Genomic DNA, 18,228 nt, shown 5'->3' on the forward strand with positions numbered 1-18,228 from the left:
CATCCTTCAGCCATTCCTATTCCCCTTCCTGGCTACCCATCCAGTCTGTTTCCCCCATCCCCTTCTCCAGCCAGCTCTAGTTCTCTTGGCAGACCCTGTCTTCCCTCCCTGCTCATCCCCTGCCAGTCTCCTGCCCTCATCAGGCTCAGCCTCGGACTGCAGTTGCTGAGAAGGATATCACTTAAAGAGAAGGGTTCAGAGTGACAAAATGTGTTTCTAGCACCCCACCCCAACAAGAAAAAAAGTATTTATATATATATATAAAGTTATATATAGTTTTTAAATCAGGCTTAGAGAAATGTCCAGAGTGCAAAATTTCATCCCAACTTGGCAATTGAAAAAAACTGTCAAAATGCGAAGATTTGGGCAGTGATGCTCAGCGAGCAAAGCAGGCAAAACGCTCCATGGCTTGTAGCAGTCTGCCTTCCAGCAAGGCCTTTGGGAGCCCCAACACAGGGCTTTGGGGCTGGTCCATGTCTCCACAGCAGAAGCAGCAGCAGCCCAGAGGGAGCTGGCTGGTGAGCATGTGCCTGAGCCTTTCCCAGGGAGCACTGATGCTGCGGTCACCCTTTCATCTCCCTTCCCAGCTCAACCAGGGATCTGGTTTGGCTTTTTGTGCATGCAATGAGCTCCCTCAACCTCCTGCTCCCACCTCGTGCAGTGCTTCCTCCTGTGACCTGGAATCTGTTGTGGCTCTTCAAAGGGGGGACAGGGACAGATGGCTTGATTTCAGCTGATAAAGGGGCTGCCTTCAAAGTAGAAGCGAGGCGGAAGCCATCTGGTCTGGCCTGATATCTGTTTCTGGTGCTGTCAACAGGAGGCCGAGGAGACAAGCTGGAGCTGGATGGAGACCAGCTCCATTGCAGGGAACACGGAGGGGAAACAAATTCTCCTTTAAAAACACTCTCTTCGTGCCATTAAATGGTGTCTGCTTGCCTTTATTTCAAACAGCTTCTGCCAAGCCCAGTTTACCTCAATATTTAAGGTATGCTCTGGTCTTTGCTCAGTCTGCTGTGCTATGTGAAAGATTAACAGTGCTAAATATCTTCAGATGCTCTTGAGGAACAGAATGTGGCTGGCATTTTGTGTGCTGCTGACTTTAAGCTCAACGTGGTAAAACACTAACCATGCTTATCACTTCCCATCTGCAGCATCTGGCAGTGCTGTGGCTGTCAGACACCTTGCTGAGCTGAGCCCCGGTGGGTGGCGTGGGGCTGGCAGGCTCTCCAGGCCCTTTGCAGTGCATAAACCACAGCGCTGCAATAACTGAGGGAATCAGGAGTGAGCTTAGCAAATAGGGGAGAAGATGAGAGCTGCTACTTCTAGGAATAAAAATAGTTTTTTCTTTAGGGACCTCAATTTTGCACTTTTTTTTTTCAGGATCAGGAGGGGAAGAAGTGTCCCTGCCCTTTGGAGACAGAATAATTTCTAAGCCACATTTGTAAAAATCAGTGATTTCCCTTTGATGGCTCCTGTGCCTTCATCTCAGCTTCCCTGATTAGTCACATAATGAGGATATTTCTAATACAAACGTGTCAGGGGAGAATGAGAGCCAAACAGTGCTTTATCAGAGGAGAATCTGTATCCCCCTCCAGATGCTAATTAGTCATGGAGACGCAGGCGTAGGGGGCGGGGGCGAGGCGAGCTCTTATTTTAGAAGCCGAAATGATTTGTGCCCTCGCAATTTCTCGCACAGGGCTGTAAAGGTAGAAAGCGACTTGAGATCTCCCTTGGCTTTCGCATCCCCACCCCTCTGACGTGTTTGCCATGCTCCTGTTCCTGCTGCTGTTTGTGGGGTTATTTCTGTCACAAGCTTGGCTAGACAGAAACTCTCTCCTTATAAATATGGAAATCTGATGATTGAGCTTTCCATCTCTTGGGACAAGTTCAAAGCGTTGCGCTAAAGAGAAAAGGGCTGCTGAGCACTCGGCTTAGTGGCTTTGTTTTCTCTACTAGTGGAGAAAAATCAGTAAGGCTTTAACGCTGGGATCCACCTTTGCAGGACGGGCAAGTGACCTCTCAGGCCATGCTTGGGGCAACGTGCTGATGACTTTGAACTGGTGTCCAAGCCTGAGCATGGTGAGGTGAGGACAAGAGCAGTCCTGCTTGCCCTGTGCTGCCCTCTCAAAGCCATTAGTGTCGCCCACCAAAATCCTGGCTGAACCCATCGGCCTGGATTGTGGGGTCAGGAGGCAGCGCTGGGTTGGTACGAAAGCATGGGCTGTGGCAGAGTCCTCTGCTCCATCCAGGCTAAGCTGGTGTCCACCGATGAGATCCCCACCTGTCTGCAGTATGACAAGTATGCTTGGGCAGCTGCTCATCTTTTGGGTTGTGTTGGAAAAGTCCATGTTTTTAGATTTGTTAAAGAGCTTTGAATGCCACTGGGCATCCATTATTATTCCTGAGAAATCTGTTGAAACCTCTGTCCTGGAGCGGTGGGCCCCCATAGTGCTCCTTCAGGGCTTTGTTTGGATCCTGGTTTACAGCCTGTCTCCTTTCCTTGGTTTTCTCTGCAACCTTCTTCCTGGGGCCAGAGGTGGCTTTGATCTTGGACAAATGCACAGGTATTTGCTCTTCCCTTAGCATCCTGACTGTTTGCATTTGCATTTGCAGCATTTCCAGATCTTCAACTTCCCTAGAAAGCAGGGTGCCGAGTCCTTGAGATTTCCATGCTGTTGACTTTAACTCTCCTGAGGCAGTTTTGGCTGAGTAGCTGAAGGCAGACATGGCGATTCCCTGCTGAAAGCCCTCACAAGAACCCTCCAAGCCCTTGCTTGTGAGTGCAGGAGGCGTAAACTTGGAGGCATACAAACTCAGCTTGTCTAGACAGCAAACAGCTTGCCCAGGGTGCCTTGGGTTGAAGGGTCTCGTGAACGCAAAGTAGGTGTGCCATGAAGAGGGCAGCCTGTGGTTTAGACGTGAATCCAGAGGCTGAAAAAAAGTTCTGTGGTCTTCACACATCTCATTTTCATTCCAGAAATGTCTGACATCAAGCTGACACTCAGCAGGCGGCATTGTCGTTTGTGTGGGTCTTGCCATTGACTTGAGACCTCAGTCAGAGAGCCTTCAGAGCTGGACTCCTCTGCCCTCAGAGAGAGGGGGCATTTACTAGGTGCAAGAGAAAGGCAGGATGAAGAATGATCGATGGAGGAGTGAACAGGAGGAACTATCAGATAGCTCAAAAAAGGATCTGAAGGATTGGATTAAAGGTGCCAGGGGTATTCCAGGAGCAAAAAGCAAGACCTCATTCGTCTTACATGTATAGGAGTTGAACATGTAAAAATCAGCAGCCTTTCTTAAAAAAAGAGTCCTAACTGCTAACTGGAAAAGAACGAGTGGCCCCAGAGGTATGCTAGTAATAGCTGTGACATTGAACCACTGATTGGAGCCCTTGGTCTGTTGAAAGGTATGGATGTGGAGCTGTCCTGGCTTTTCCTGCTATTGTTCTTACAGCCAGAGGCTCTGAAAGCTTAGCAATGTCGGATTTGCCATGCTGGATCCAGTCCATGGCCTATGAAAGTGATTATCCAATCTCCAGGATGTTGAAGGGAACTTGCATCACTGGAACAGGACTCTCCTACTGTCATTTGTTTTGTGCCTGGATATTTTTGTCAGAATATGTAATCTCTGCAGTCAATATTTTTAGTGTTTCCTTCAGGCAAGCTTTGATCTCATCTTTCATGTACAGCTGGAATAGCCTAGCTGTGTGCAGAGAGAATCCGTAAACCATTCTGTATATGCCCACAACTGTGGCATTTCAGCAGTGATGGCACCACTTGTCTTGCACTTTCCCAGCCAGTTTCTCCGGGTGTTGGGGGTTGTCCATGAAAAGGAAGCACAGTTCCTCTCTTCCATGTGGGAGAGTCTCTGCTTGTCTTCATGTCAGGTGGAAAACTCAACTCTCTTTTTGAAAATAGACTTTTCCTCTTTGTGATGCTCCTTTAAAGCTTTGAAGGAGTAAAGATGGGACTCACCTTTGAAAGAAGGTCTAAACACTAACCCACTAGCATGAATTCAGACACTACAAGATCCTGCTGTGGTCCCTTATGAGCAGCACTAGGGATGTGCAGAGCACTGCAATTTTCTATAGGATGCAGCTACAGCATGTAGCCAAGAGCCCAGGCTCCTGTTCCTGCCTCCGTCCTCCAAACACACTGTGACCTTGGCTCTGACACGTGTCTTAATTTTTAATCATTTTGCGGATATCCTCCCTCATGAGTTGAGGTTTAAAGAGCAGTTGTAAAGTTGTTTGGGGGGTTTTGAGATCCTGGTTTGGCCAGATGCCAGTTGCTAGACTGATTCTTACAACAGCTACCAAGGAGTTGTGATGCTTTATTGCCTTAAATACTCATATGTTGCACCTCAGAGCTGTGTGTACAAAAGGAAAGGTGTAATGTCCTCATGTATATATCTTTTACAAGGAAGGAAATGTTTTGGTATTAGAGCATCCTGAAAACATACCTCAGTTAATAGCTGGTTTATAAATAGCTATTGCATGCCAGCTGCTTGGGAAGTGCTGCAAACAGTGGGGAGTGCAGTGTGGCATTTCTCTAATTTGCAATGTTAATGATCCAATTTAAGTCATGTAAAGTTAGCACAAGATACCAAACCTATAAAGGCATGTGATAATAGTGATGGCTGGTGCTTATGTGTGTGAGAAGAGCCTGAAGGGAAATATGATGTTAAATATACTCTATCACGATCGAAAGGAAAGGACCAGGGGCTGCTGGTGCTGCTGGTTTCTCAGAGGGAAATCTTAACAGAAATCATGTAACTACTCCCATTTTTCTTTGTGGGATAATTGCAGGAGGTGACTCATTGATATGTCCCCCTCTTAAGGGAAGGTAAACCTCCAGGGTGGAATGCAGTGGATATACACAAAATCTGTTCCATAATAATTCCCTAAGCAACATAACCTGCAACCTTAGATGTTAGCAACACCAGGGGAACTTGGTATGCTGACTCTAAGAGAAACAACACGGAGGGTGGGGCGGAATGGAGACACCATGGCCAGGCTCTGTGATATCACCGCAGAACTGGAACTACTGGAACAAGAATGATAGGTCCCTGCATTGAGTCCATTGAAACAAGGAAGTGAAACAATGGGGTTCTGTCAATGCTATGGCCTTACTTCTGATTTATATCATAAGTGCTCAGTTCTGGAGTAGTGACATGCAAAATCATGTCCTCTGGGTGAGCTTTGCTCATTATAATCTCATTATAATACCAAAACACACCTCCATCCCAAAAGCTACCTGCCTCTGAGGTGTGACCACCCCTCACTGAGCATGCGCTCTGAATTTTTTTCTAGCATATACCTTTAAAAGTAAAGCAAGGAGATTTTACACCAATCATAATAAAGATATGTATGACTAGAGTCACTCAAGCTCCACCTAAAAATAAGAAAATAGTATAAAAGGGCTTAAGAGAGGAGGAATGCTAGGGAAGATACCATCGTAGACAAGTTGGGAGGACATTGCTGACTTCTGGGATCAGTCGACGGGCTGAACCTCTCTTCCCCACCATAGGGATGCCTATTGGGTAAGATTCGAACCCTTGGTTATACCGAGTGCTTCCCCGGGAAACTTAGAAATCTCTATAAAGCTTTTTCCACAATTTAGTGTGCTTGTAGTTGACTGTATTATTATTTGCACGTGCTTTTCAGACAGTGTATTTATCACCGACAATCCAAAAGAACCTGTACTCCTGTTGCTTTAATAAACTGTACTGTTCATTAATCTAGCTGTGATAGTTTGTTGAACACGACCAAACTCCTTAAGTCTGGCTGTTCTAGTTTGTTGAATGTGACTGAACTGAAAGCACGGTGCGCTATTGGTGCGCTATTAGTGCATCCGTAATTGTGATAATATATTGAACGCGACTGGACTTATAGTGCTGAATTGGGCTCAGAATCTAAGCCTAGCCACCCCCATCCCTTCTGATATCTGAGGATAAGCTGGAATGCAAGGGGGTTTATTTTCTGCCAAACTTCTTTATGCCTTAACGCAACATTCTTCCTTGGCCCTCAGTTGCTTTCCCAAAGTATTTGGTCTACTTACCGAGTTGGTGCTTCCTCTGTTACCATAGACTCCCAGGATTAGTCATACATTATCATCTAAAAAAAGGGACTTTCTTCTCTGTGCTGCAAATGCCATTTTTGATTAGGAAAACAGACCTCTGAAGTGTCTTGTTCCCTTTCCACAGCTTACACCTTTCTGTTTGCTGCATTTTGTTCAGCATGAATGTGGCAGTTGGGCAGACCCTTTGCGGCTGGGGCTCCAAGGGAGTGTTTCAGCGCAAGCACTGCAGCACACAAAGGCAGACTGGCACTTCTCTTCTGCCCCCATTTGAAACAAAGCAAAGATCCAAATTCCTCGTTATCTGCCAATGAGTTGAGCTACACCGACTGCAGGTGTACACAGTAGAAAGTCATCTCAGTGCCGTTCTGGTTCAATTTAACTAATAAGACTTGAGGTTTTAATCGTGCAGCAATATTAACACTGCTGGTTTTTCAATTGCTGAAAAAATGGCATCAAATACTGGTTTGTCTTACAATTATAAATGAATTGGGTTCAAAATCTGGATCCTATAGTGGATATTGCAGGCCTAATTTGTTACTGTTAAATAAGATCTGTTCAGCATTTGCTCAGAAAAGAAAAACAGCAATGTTGTAGCTGGTACATTGGCAGAGCTAGTAGAAAGTCAATAAGCAGTTGTTGTTTATTGCTTTTTTGGAACTGAGTCAGTAGCTATCAGAGTGTATTTCAGTGCATCAGTCACTGTGTCACCAAAATGCCATTTATTTTCACTTTGGTACGGGGTGGCAATGCTGAGATGAATGGTTAGTGCTTTGGATCCAGCAGCTTGCACATGTTGATGAAAAGTGCCGACCACATCTTCCTGGGGAGCCTTCTGCTCTGGTCACCATATGATTCTGGAGTTCTTTCGACATGTGAGACTTAGAAAAAAGATGTTTTTCTTCAGCTCATCCAGACAGAAGGTGAAGGACAGCCATGGTCCTTGGAAGTGGGTAAGGGAGTTTGGAGAACCTCTCGTTCCCGGGATAAACTGGTGTTCTGCCTAAATGAGTCTGGCTTAGAAGCAGGATCCTCTCTTATTAGGACATATGGGGAGAGGGACCTAAAAAGATCAGGGATCTTATCAGCTTGCACCAAATCCAGATCAGGCTGCCCCAAAACTGGATCAGCTCTGTTGACTTTCTGTGTGACTGTATTGGGCTTGTGTGACAAGGTTTTGGTAGTGGGGGAGCTACAGGGGTGAATTCTGTGAGAAGATGCCAGCCGGCTCCAAGACGGACCTGCTGCTGGCCAAGGCCGAGCCAATCAGTGACAGCGGTAGAGCGTCTGTGATAACATATTTAAGAAGGGGGGGAAAACTGCACAACACAAACTGCAGCTGGAGAGAGAGGAGTGAGAATATGTGAGAGAAACAACCCTGCAGACACCAAGGTCAGTGAAGAAGGAGGGGGAGGAGGTGCTCCAGGCGCCAGAGCAGAGATTCCCCTGCAGCCCGTGCTGAAGACCATGGTGGGGCAGGTTGTCCCCCTGCAGCCCATGGAGGTCCACGGTGGAGCAGATATTCACCTGCAGTCTGTGGAGGACCCCACGCTGGAGCAGGTGGATGCCCGAAGGAGGCTATGACCCCGTGGGAAGCCTACACTGGAGCAGGCTCCTGGCAGGGCTTGTGACCCTGCGGGAGACCCACGCTGGAGCAGTCTGTTCCTGAAGGACTGCACTCCATGGAAGGGACCCATGCTGGAGCAGTTCATGAAGAACTGTAGCCCATGAGAAGGACTCACGTTGGAGAAGTTTGTGGAGAACTGTCTCCCTTGGGAGGGACCCCATGCTGGAGCAGGGGAAGAGTGCGAGGAGTCCTCCCCCTGAGGAGGAAGGAGCGGCAGAGACAGCATGTGGTGACCTGACTGCAACCCCTATTCCCCCTCCCCCTGTGCCGCTCGGGGGGAAGAGGAGGTAGAGAAAATCAGGAGTAAAGTTAAGCCCAGGAACAAGGGAGGGGTGGAGGGAAGGTGTTTTAAGATTTGGTTTTGTTTCTCATTATCCTACTCTGGTTTGATTAGTAATAAATGAAACTAATGTCCCCAAGTTGAGTCTGTTTTGCCCGTGATGGTAATTGGTGAATGATCTCTCCCTGTCCTTATCTCGACCCACAAGCTTTTCATTATATTTTCTCTCCCTTGTCCCACTGTGGGGGTGAGTGATAGAGCAGCTTTGGTGGGCACCTGGCATCCAGCCAGGGTCAACTCAGCACAGTGACAAATCAGTTTCTAACCCAGTCTGAAAATCCTCCAGCAACAGCAATTCCATAACTTCATCAGGCGAATGCACGGCTCCTTAGCCTTACCTCTATAGTTTTCCCTGATATTTCCTTGCAACCCTGCTGCAATTTAAGGTAATTGTTTCTTCTTCTGGTGATCAGAAACATGGAAAAAAAAATATTCCCTTTTTCTCTTTGGCAGCCCTTTATCTGAAGACAGCTATTATATCCCTCCTTAGTGTTCCCCTTTCTTCTCTGAACAACCCCATTCTTCCAGTGTTCCTGTAGCTTCTAGCTTTTATCTGTAGGACTGCTGAGGGGATTACATCTTCCTTAAAATAATGGGCTCCAAAACTGAATGTTTAAGCTGGAGCCCGAGGGATGCGGAGGAGAGCATGAGAGAGGCTTTTGTGAGGTTTGCAGGTTCCGTTTCTGCCGTACATGTGACACTTTCCTTTCTCTTGCCAAACATGTCATTACTTACCATGGTTCAGCTATATGGTGGATGCTGTTTCTCACATAGATAGGCTACGCACATCTTGGTTCCCAGTAGTTTTTTTTAAGCACTCTATGTGCATAGGTTTTTCTTCTCTATATTGTAGTGGTACCTAGAAGCTGCAGAGGTCTGTTGTCCAAAACATTGTGAGATCATGTTTTTACATACCCACCTGTGCACATCAGAGTCCCCTCCAGAGAAGCCTACCACCTACAGCTGCATTTCTTAGGATAACCTAGTGCAGTACTGCTTGAGGCAGAGTGAATCTGCAAACAGCATATAATTTTCTGTTCCCAGGACAGAGAGACTGAAGGCATAAATATTTATTAGCAGGAACAATGTTCTAGCCTGAGCGTCTGGGATGACAACACAGGAATGATAGAAACTTCTTGGTGACCTGAATGTACCCCGTGTATTTGGGGTGCATGTGGTTTCTCACTTGTTTTTCTGCTCACTAAGTCAGTCTCTCATGCACAGAACATCAATTGAATTTTCAAACTCAGTGTTTGATGTGGAAAAGAAGCAAAACGCTTGGGCTTGTCCTTTCTTGTTAGCATTTGCTTGCAGCATGTGATCCACATGGGCAGCTTCAGAAAGCAGGAGTCTGCTGGGCTGCAAGCGCTCACTGTAGGCTGTCACACACGTGTTGGTACTGAGAATTCCAGCATCTTTAAGTTAGGCAGAAGACAGCAAGCACATCATTGGTTGGTACTGGGGAGAGACAAAGGTAGCTGGATGATATTCCTGAACAGTCAGCTCATAATGATTCAGCTGATGATGATCAGACCAAAGCCTCTGAACTTTGGAGAGAAGTGGTGGGTAAAGCTCTGTATATTGGGTCTTTCCTTCAGATTGGACAGTAAGGGCAATCTTCCTCCTCTGCTTTATCAAAAAGCAGAGCTGCTTTAATGATCGTAGAATTTCCCACAGACAGCAGAGTGGAGAATATTTTCTTAGGGTTGTAAAAATGACTGATTTTTAGCATTGGGAAAGGTGGGCAGATAGAGACATCTCAGTTCCCAGCTATGTTTTTAAGGGGCAGCTGAAGGCCACAGAAACTTCATGTGCCCATTCCCTTCCACGTGCACTGGGGTCCCAGAGGAGTTATGGGGTGGAAAGCAGAGGCTTGTTAAGCTTGCAACATGTCAGAGGTGTTGACTGTGAAGGAAGGTAAAGGAAGCTGCATTTTCCAAGGTGCTACGAGGGTGTGTTTGTACCCAGCACCCAGCTCCATTGCTCAGGGTGTAACTGCACAGTCTGCTAGCTGTTTGGGGCTATTTCCCACCATAGTGGGTGTGGGCTCGTGCATTATGGCAGATCTTGTGTTTCTTGCTAAGTACTGCAAAAAGGAAAGGGGGAATTTTCTCTTTTTTTTTAAACAGAGAAAGACTAAAAACCCTACTGAGCATGTCACGTTCCTTAAACCCCTGATTTCAGTTTAAAGTGGTTTCAGCTTCTCTCTGTGCCCCTGCATACTGAGGATTCACAGCACTCCTGCTCCATGAAGGTTCACTGGAACTAATTTCTGATGTTCACAAATGGCACATTGTACACACTGTAGGACACAGCTGTACCTAGCAGGAGGGCAGAGTTTTCAAGGTCCATTGTGTCAAGCCTATAGAAAAAAACGAACTAATAAGGAACCACCCCACCATTCGAATGCTGTGGTTGCCCATGCACAATTAAGCTCTGAGCATGTGGGGAGAAAACTTCAATTAAACTCTGGCCTCAGCCAAACATTCACACAGTGGCCTGATTGAATGTATTTTTTCCCTAGGAATGAAGACATAAGGAGGCCTCAGGAACAACCCCCCCCCCCCCCCCCCCCCAATGTATTAAATTCCCAGAGCCATTTAGAGCCCCTGCAGCCACATCTTGGCACTTGCCTTTTGATTGGGAGTGTTGTGTTCCCCTCCCAGTGAGCAGAGAGAAATCACAGACTACTTACTATCCATTCCTGCTCTTTCACATGGGTACAAATGATGTTGCAACAAAAAGTCTGAGGTCAATCAAAAGAGACTTCAGAGCCCTGAGAAGAATGCTAAAAAATTTGGGAGCACAGGTAGTGTTTTCCTCAATCCTCCCAGTAATGGGGGGAGACTTCGGAAGAAACAGGCAAGCCCAGGATATCAATACCTGGCTCCAGGACTGGTGCCTGCACCAAAACTTTGGGATTTTAAACCATGGAAGAGCCTTCAAGAAACAAGGTATGCAGGGGCCTGATGGGATCCACCTGTCCCAATGGGGAAAACACGTCTTTGGGCGTAAGCTGGTGGGGCTGATTGAGAGGGCTTTAAAATAGAATTGATGGGCGAAGGGGATACCAACAGGATTGCAGTAGGTAAGCCAAGGGTTGGCATGGTATCACCTGAGGGTGGCAATGCTAGTGGGAGCATTTACACTGCTCCTGGGAGCACGGAGGGCTTAGGAGCACATCTGAAATGCTTGTACACCAATGCACACAGTATGAGAAACAAACAGGATGAACTGGAAGTGTTGGTCGGCTCCCAGAGCTACGATATCATTGGTATTAGTGAGACTTGGTAGAATGAGTCCCATGACTGGAGTGCTGGGATGGAGGGCTACAGGCTGTTCAGGAGGGATAGGCAGGGCAGGCAAGGTGGAGGTGTCACACTCTGTAAGGGAGAGGTGTGACTGTACAGCCCTTACAGTTATGGATGATGTGGTTGAGAGCCTCTGACTGAGGATTAGGGGGATGGAAAATGAAGCAGCTGTCATAGTGAGTGTCTACTATTGATCGCCCAGCCAGGATGTTAGCACTGATGAGTTATTCTATAGGCAATTAGGAGAAATCTCTGGATCGGTAGCCCTTGTCCTTATGGGAGATTTCAACTTCCCAGGCATCAACTGGGAATATCATACTGCTGTGATGAGCAGGTCTTGGAAATTCTTGAAGTTTGTGGAAGATAGACAACTTCTTGTCACAGGTACTCAGTGAGCCAACGAGGAAAGATGCCTTCTGTCCTGGTTTTGGCTGGGATAGAGTTAATTTTATTTCTAGTAGCTGGTATAGTGTTATGTCTTGGATTCTGTATGAGAAGAATGTTGATAACACACTGATGTTTTCAGCTGTTGCTAAGTAGTGTTTAGACTAAGTCAAGGATTTTTCAGCTTCTCATGCCCAGCCAGCAAGAAGGCTGGAGGGGCACAAGAAGTCGGGAGGGGACACAGACAGGACAACTGACCCAAACTGGCCAACGGGGTATTCCATACCATGTGATGTCATGCTCAGTATATAAACTGGGGGGAGTTTTCCTGGGGGGGGGGATCACTGCTCGGGAACTAACTGGGCATTGGTCGGCGAGTGGTGAGCAACTGCATTGTGCATCACTTGTTTTGAATATTCCAATCTTTTTTATTAATATTATTCTCATTATTAGTTTCTTCCTTTCTGTCCTATTAAACTGTTCTTATCTCAACCCACAAGTTTTACCTTTTTCCTTCCAATTCTCTCCCCCATCCCACTGGGTGTGGAGGGAGAGAGTGAACGGCTGCATGGTACTTGGTTACTGGCTGGGGTTAAACCATGACACCCTCCTAGACTTGTTGTTTGTGAATAGAGAAGGACTCATGGGGGATGTGATGGTAGGTGGCTGTCTTGGCCACAGTGATCATGAAATGGTTGAGTTAACATTTTCGGTGTAATGGGAAAAAAGGTCAGCAGAGTTGCTACCCTGGACTTCAGGAGAGCAAACTTTTAGCTATTCAGGGAGCTAGTTAGCAGTATCCCCTGGGAATCTGCTTTTGAGGGCTTAGGGGTCCATGAGTGCTGGTCAGTCTTTAAGAACCACCTTTTAGAAGCACAGGAGCAGGCAATTCCACTGTGTCCTAAATCAAGCAAGTGTGGCAGTGACATGCGGAAACAGACTCCACAGTCAGTGAGATTGTAAAGTAGGTATGTTCATTCAGCACTGGGCAGCACGGGGGGTAGTCCCACCAAAGTTGTGTGCGCCCGACTCGGCAGTTCACCTCAAGTTTATACAGTCAAGTGTTACATATTCACAATACACCTATACATATGCATGACCTATCCCCGCTTCATATTAAAATTAGCTCCGAGAGGTCATTTCCATAGTCTCCTCTCAACTGCGCCTGCGCAGGGCCTCTTTATGGTGGTCGTCTGGTGGTCGCAGAGATGAAGATAGATGACTCGGTCACCACTAGTAACCTCTTTTCTTGCACCGGCTCAGTGATTTCTTGATATTCAGCCAAGCCGCAAGACCAGTCTTAGCTAGCTCTTGGGGCCTGCTCCTGCTTCTTATCAGGAACTGTCTCTGCCTCATTGGCTGGTTCTTGGCACCAGCTCTTCTTATCAAGGACTGTCTCTATCTCAGCTAATTTCAACAATGTAAGCACTAAACATCATCTTTCATCCCCCTTTATTATGTCTACTGAGATTCTTTTGACTCCCCTTGTCTCAGCAGAAGACCAGCTTGGCTGAACAGGGAACTCCTCGTGCAGCTCAAGAGGAAAAAGAATTTGTATGATCTCTGGAAGTGAGGTCAGGCTTTGCAGGAAGATTATAGAGACATGGTTCATCTATGCAGGGAGAAGACATGAAAGGCCAAAGCTCAACTAGAGTTGAAACTGGCCAGTGTTGTGTCAGATAACAAGAAGTACTTTTTTAAGTATGTTAATAGCAAGAGGAGATCTAAAGAAAACATTGGACCGATACTTGTTGAAGATGGTCACCTGACAAATAGGGATGAAGAAAAAGTGGAGGCATTCAATTGCTTTTTTTTTGCCTCAGTCTGTAATAATATTGATAGACCTTGGGCTGCCCAGTCCCATGAGTCAGAGGACCACGAGTGCTGGAACAGTGGTTTTTCTATTTGTGGACACTGAAATTGTAAGGGATCAGTTGAATGTTCACAAGTCCATGGGGCCTGATGGGATTCATTGCAGAGTACTGAAGGAGCTAGTGGATGTTATGGCAGGACCCCTCTCGATCATCTACCAAAGGTCCTGGGAGTCTGGGAAGGTCCCTGCTGACTGGAAGGTAGCCGATGTTATTCCAATTTACAAAAAGGGTGTAAGAGAAGACCCAGGGAACTACAGACCTGTTAGTCTAACCTCAGTTCCTCAAAAAATTGTGGGGAAGATTATACTGAGTACTACTGGAAGGCATTTAAAGAATGATGCAATCATCAGGCACAGTCAACTTGGGTTCACAACAGGGAAAGTCCTGTTTAACTAATTTGTTATCCTTCTATGATAAGGTCACTTGCCTGGTGGATGAAGGGAAGGCGGTGGATGTAGTTTTTCTGGATTTTAGTAAGGCTTTTGATACTGTCCCTCACAGCATCCTTCTGGACAAGTTGTCCAACTGTGAGATGAGCAGGTTCACAGTGCACTGGGTGAAGATCTGGCTGAAGGGCAGAGCTCAAAGGGTTGTAGTGAATGGGGCTACATCTGGCTGGCGACTGGTCACCAGCAGTGTTCCTCAGGGCTCAATTCTAGGGCCAGTTCTGTTCAATATTTTTATCAATGATCTGGATGCAGGAGTTGAATGCACCATTAGCAAGTTTGCTGAGGATACCAAACTGGGAGGTGCTGCTGATTCTCTTGAGGGACAAGAGGCCTTGAAGAGGGATCTAGGTAGATTGGAGCATTGGGCAATGATTAATGGGATGAAATTTAACAAGTCAAAATGCTGGATTCTGCACCTAGGACAGAGTAATGCTGGATACCAGTATAAATTGGGAGAGGAGTGGCTGGAGAGCAGCCCTGCAGAAAGGGATCTGGGGGTGCTGGTCAACAGCAGGCTCAATAGGAGTCAGCAGTGTGTCCTGGCAGCCAAGAGGACAAACTGCATCCTGGGGTGCATCAAACACAGTATAACCAGCCACTCAAAAGAGGTGATCATCCTGCTGTATTCAGCGTTGGTGCAGCCTCACCTTGAGTATTGTGTGCAGTTCTGGGCCCCACAATTTAAGAAGGATGTTCAGGTCCTTGAATGTGTCAAGAGGAGGACAACAAAGCTGGTGAAAGGGCTGGAAGGCAAGTCCTATGAGGAGCGGCTAAGGAATTTGGGCTGCTAAGGAATCTGGTTTGGAGAGAAGGAGGCTGAGGGGTGACCTCATTGCTCTCTGCAGCGTCCTGAGGAGGGGCAGTGGAGAGGGAGGTGCTGATCTCTTCTCCCTGGGATCCAGTGAAAGGAAGTGTGGGAATGGTTCAAAGCTGCACCATAGGAGGTTCAGACTTGACATTAGGAAGCATTTCTTTACTGAGAGGGTGGTCAAACACTGGAACAGGCTTCCTAGAGAGGTGGTCAATGCCCTGTGCCTGTCAGTGTTTAAGAGGCATTTGGACAATGCCCTTAATAACATGCTTTAACTTTTGGTCAGCCCTGAATTGGTCAGGCAGTTGGACTAGATGATCATTATAGGTCCCTTCTAACTGAAATAGTCCTATTCTCTTCTCTTCTCTTCTATTCTATTCTCATCATCTGGCCTGGGACTGGTCACACCATGTAGCTGAGATTTTGACGTTGGGGTCAGAACTGAATGCATTGGTCTAGGGAAGCTTGTAAAAAAGGACAAAATTTCCAAGTGAATTCCAATAGCGAAAGCCCATGGTGAATCTCAGTGTACTCGTAGGCATTCACAAGCAAAAGGCTAATTAGTCAAGTAAATGTTTTTCTGGGTGGATGAGCTATAGAGAAAGAAACGCTCCCATTCAGTATGCACAGAAGCAAAGCGTGTTTGTGCAAAGAGGCAACTCCAGCCGAGCTGCCATAGGAATGCTGTCTTCTCGCGGCTGGAGTTTGTTACTATGGAGTCCTGTGCGTTGCTGCAGAATGTATATGAAGTGATGGATGGGAAATATGACAGTGCCTTGATGCTCCTGGGCCAGGGATAGATACATGCTGGCACTGGGGATGCTGTCTCTGGCCCATCTTGGTTTTCTTTTGGTTCCATTTTACTCTTTGGAGGGAGCGGCCCTAGCCCATGCACGCAGTGGTCGTTGCCCAGACTCTGCTGGTGCTTTGTGATCCCTCTGTGCTAGTCTTGAGTCTGTTGTGCGGTGGTAACGTGTTCCCCTGTGGGTCTGCTGTAGAGGTGATAAAGTGCTGTTAAGGCAGAAAAGTGTTGCGGAGGATCCACAGGGGAAATCACGCACAGACCAATGTGATCAAGTGAAGTCCATTTACTACAACTTTTAGCACAGTTATATACCTTATGTGCTTCTGCACACGCCTTATACAATACTCTAATTGGTCCAATACCCCAGTTCACGTGACACTATCTTATCCGCTATTGGCTGTGCAAGCTTCTTCACGAGGTGTCCAGCAGTTACTTATCTCATTCTTCGGCATCCAGGAGTTGCTTGTCAGGCTCTTCTTATCTTCCTTTTTCCCAGCATACAAGGACACAGCGTCCTTGTCTGCTCCAGCACTTTGTAAACTTATGCTTCGTTCCCACCTAACGGCTGGATTGCTCACATGCCCTCGCCCAGCCAAGAAATCCTCAACAGAAAAGCATCATTCCAAACCTTGGAGATGAATTCCTGGTGTGGACTGGCATTGTTATGGACTCTGCTGGTGTGTCCTTCATCTTCCCCACCTCCCGTGGCAGGGGCAGGGGTGCAGTCTCCACCAGTTGCCAGGCCTTCTCTGTAGTCAGTAAGGAGAAAGGAAGACTCATCTCCAGGGATGGACTCGTCTCCTTTTAAGATGAGTGTCTAAGACAGGATGGAATGAATCACTCTTTGAAATTTATCTTTCTCTTCTCTGGTGGTCTAGGAAGCCTTTTCTATTTGTTTGGTGTAGAGCCTAGCTTTGAGGTTGCTCTAGCTGAGTCCTCTGGTCCAGGACCAGAGTCCAGATCCTCAAAGGCACCTCAGAACATTTCTCTCCTGCTGCTGTTCATGCAAATGGATGTCTAATGTCACTGGCAGGTTACCCACAAGGATGTCAGCACATCAGCTTTCAAGAAAATTAGGGTTTGGTTTTGATTTAAAGAGTTTAAGTATAATTTTAACAGTTTGAGCCTGAGCTAGTCCAGGTGGCCAGGCCCTTTCCCTGCCATGTGAACTTCTGGCTGTGGGTTCCTTCCACACGGGAGCTCATGTGTTCAAGTGCTGGACTGCACCAGCACAGGAGGCAGTATCTGGCCATCACACCATGTCCTTTACCATAACATGTCTACTCCCATGCCTTCCTGCAGCCAGCAGATTGGGGCTCCAAGGACTTGTTTGTGTTCAGTAGCACTAGGAAGCATCCAGCTCTTGGAGTCATGCTCTTTAAAAATGGCTGCATCCTGCCTTTTCCCAGACTGTTGGAGCGGCGGAGGAATGCACATAAGTCGACCCAATATGAGTGATAGAAGTGATTCAACTTTATTTGCACGGATAGCTCATATTTATACAGTTTGCGATAATTATGCCTACTAGTCCTAATATGATTGGTACATTGCTAATGTTTATTCATTACTAAAACACACCCACTTGTGATTTGCAGCTATGCGTGTTCCGTAACTTTCTCATGGGAACTTCTTCAAAAGTTACTTATGAAGTTATGCCAAGGTCACACCGTTTTTATTTTTCTCCTGATAACGGCAAGACCAGCTGCTGGTTTTCTCCTGCTATCAGTAAAGCCAGCTATTTTCGGCCAAGGCCTAATCTTGCTGCTCAAACTGACATTCTTTCACACAGAACTCTGCTCGCACAACTTTTCTATAGACCCATGTCCTTTTTCATCAAGCTAATTCCCAACACCAGACTGTCAGAGAAAAGTTTCTCATCTGGGAAGCCTGGACCCAGGTGGTGGCCTGCCACTTACCACCTTACATATCCCATATATATATATATATATATATATGCATGTTTGATTTAGTTTCTAGCTTCTATGTGGGAAGAAGTGAATGTGTTTGAAAAGCAATTTTAATTTTCACTATGGTGCCAAACAGAGACACTTCCAACAGGTTTGAAGTTTGCCATGAAAGTATTTTAAATATTTTCATCAGTGCTGGAGCTGCCTGAATTGGTAGTTTGTCTATCTGAATCCTTTGATGCACTGTACCAGAGTGCAACACTACCTGGATTAGCTTGTCTGCAAGTAGGCATGATGGGGTGGACTCCGTGTTTGGGAGCTTTGGTTTTCGGGGGGATTTCAGTGACAGTGAAAGGTGCTGTGCTGACAGATACTGAAATTAAATCTTTCCAGTTAGCTACAACATAGGTCCAGATTGAGAAGTACAGACTTCTTCATTCCTCTCCAAGAGGGACCGGAGATTGAATTCTCCTACTCATTCAGTCCTCATTTCTTCTGAGCTGGACTTTCACACAGCTGGTCACAAGCTTTTTACTTTTAATCATGAGGTTGACTGGTCCACTTGGAACTCAGCTGAAATTGTAAATGCATTTCATACAACACCCCGAAGAGTCATCATGTGAAAATGGTTTTGGACTACTGC

At 46.5% G+C, this 18,228-nt stretch overlaps 1 protein-coding gene across 5 annotated transcripts in view; it reads left to right on the forward strand.

Annotated features, from left to right (window-relative positions):
• Positions 1–18,228, forward strand: part of LOC126035388 (protein FAM219A-like) — a 142,527-nt gene that overhangs the window by 86,409 nt on the left and 37,890 nt on the right. The window lies entirely within an intron of this gene.

Source organism: Accipiter gentilis, chromosome W, assembly GCF_929443795.1.
Source record: "Accipiter gentilis chromosome W, bAccGen1.1, whole genome shotgun sequence".
Taxonomy (NCBI): Eukaryota; Metazoa; Chordata; class Aves; order Accipitriformes; family Accipitridae; genus Astur; species Astur gentilis.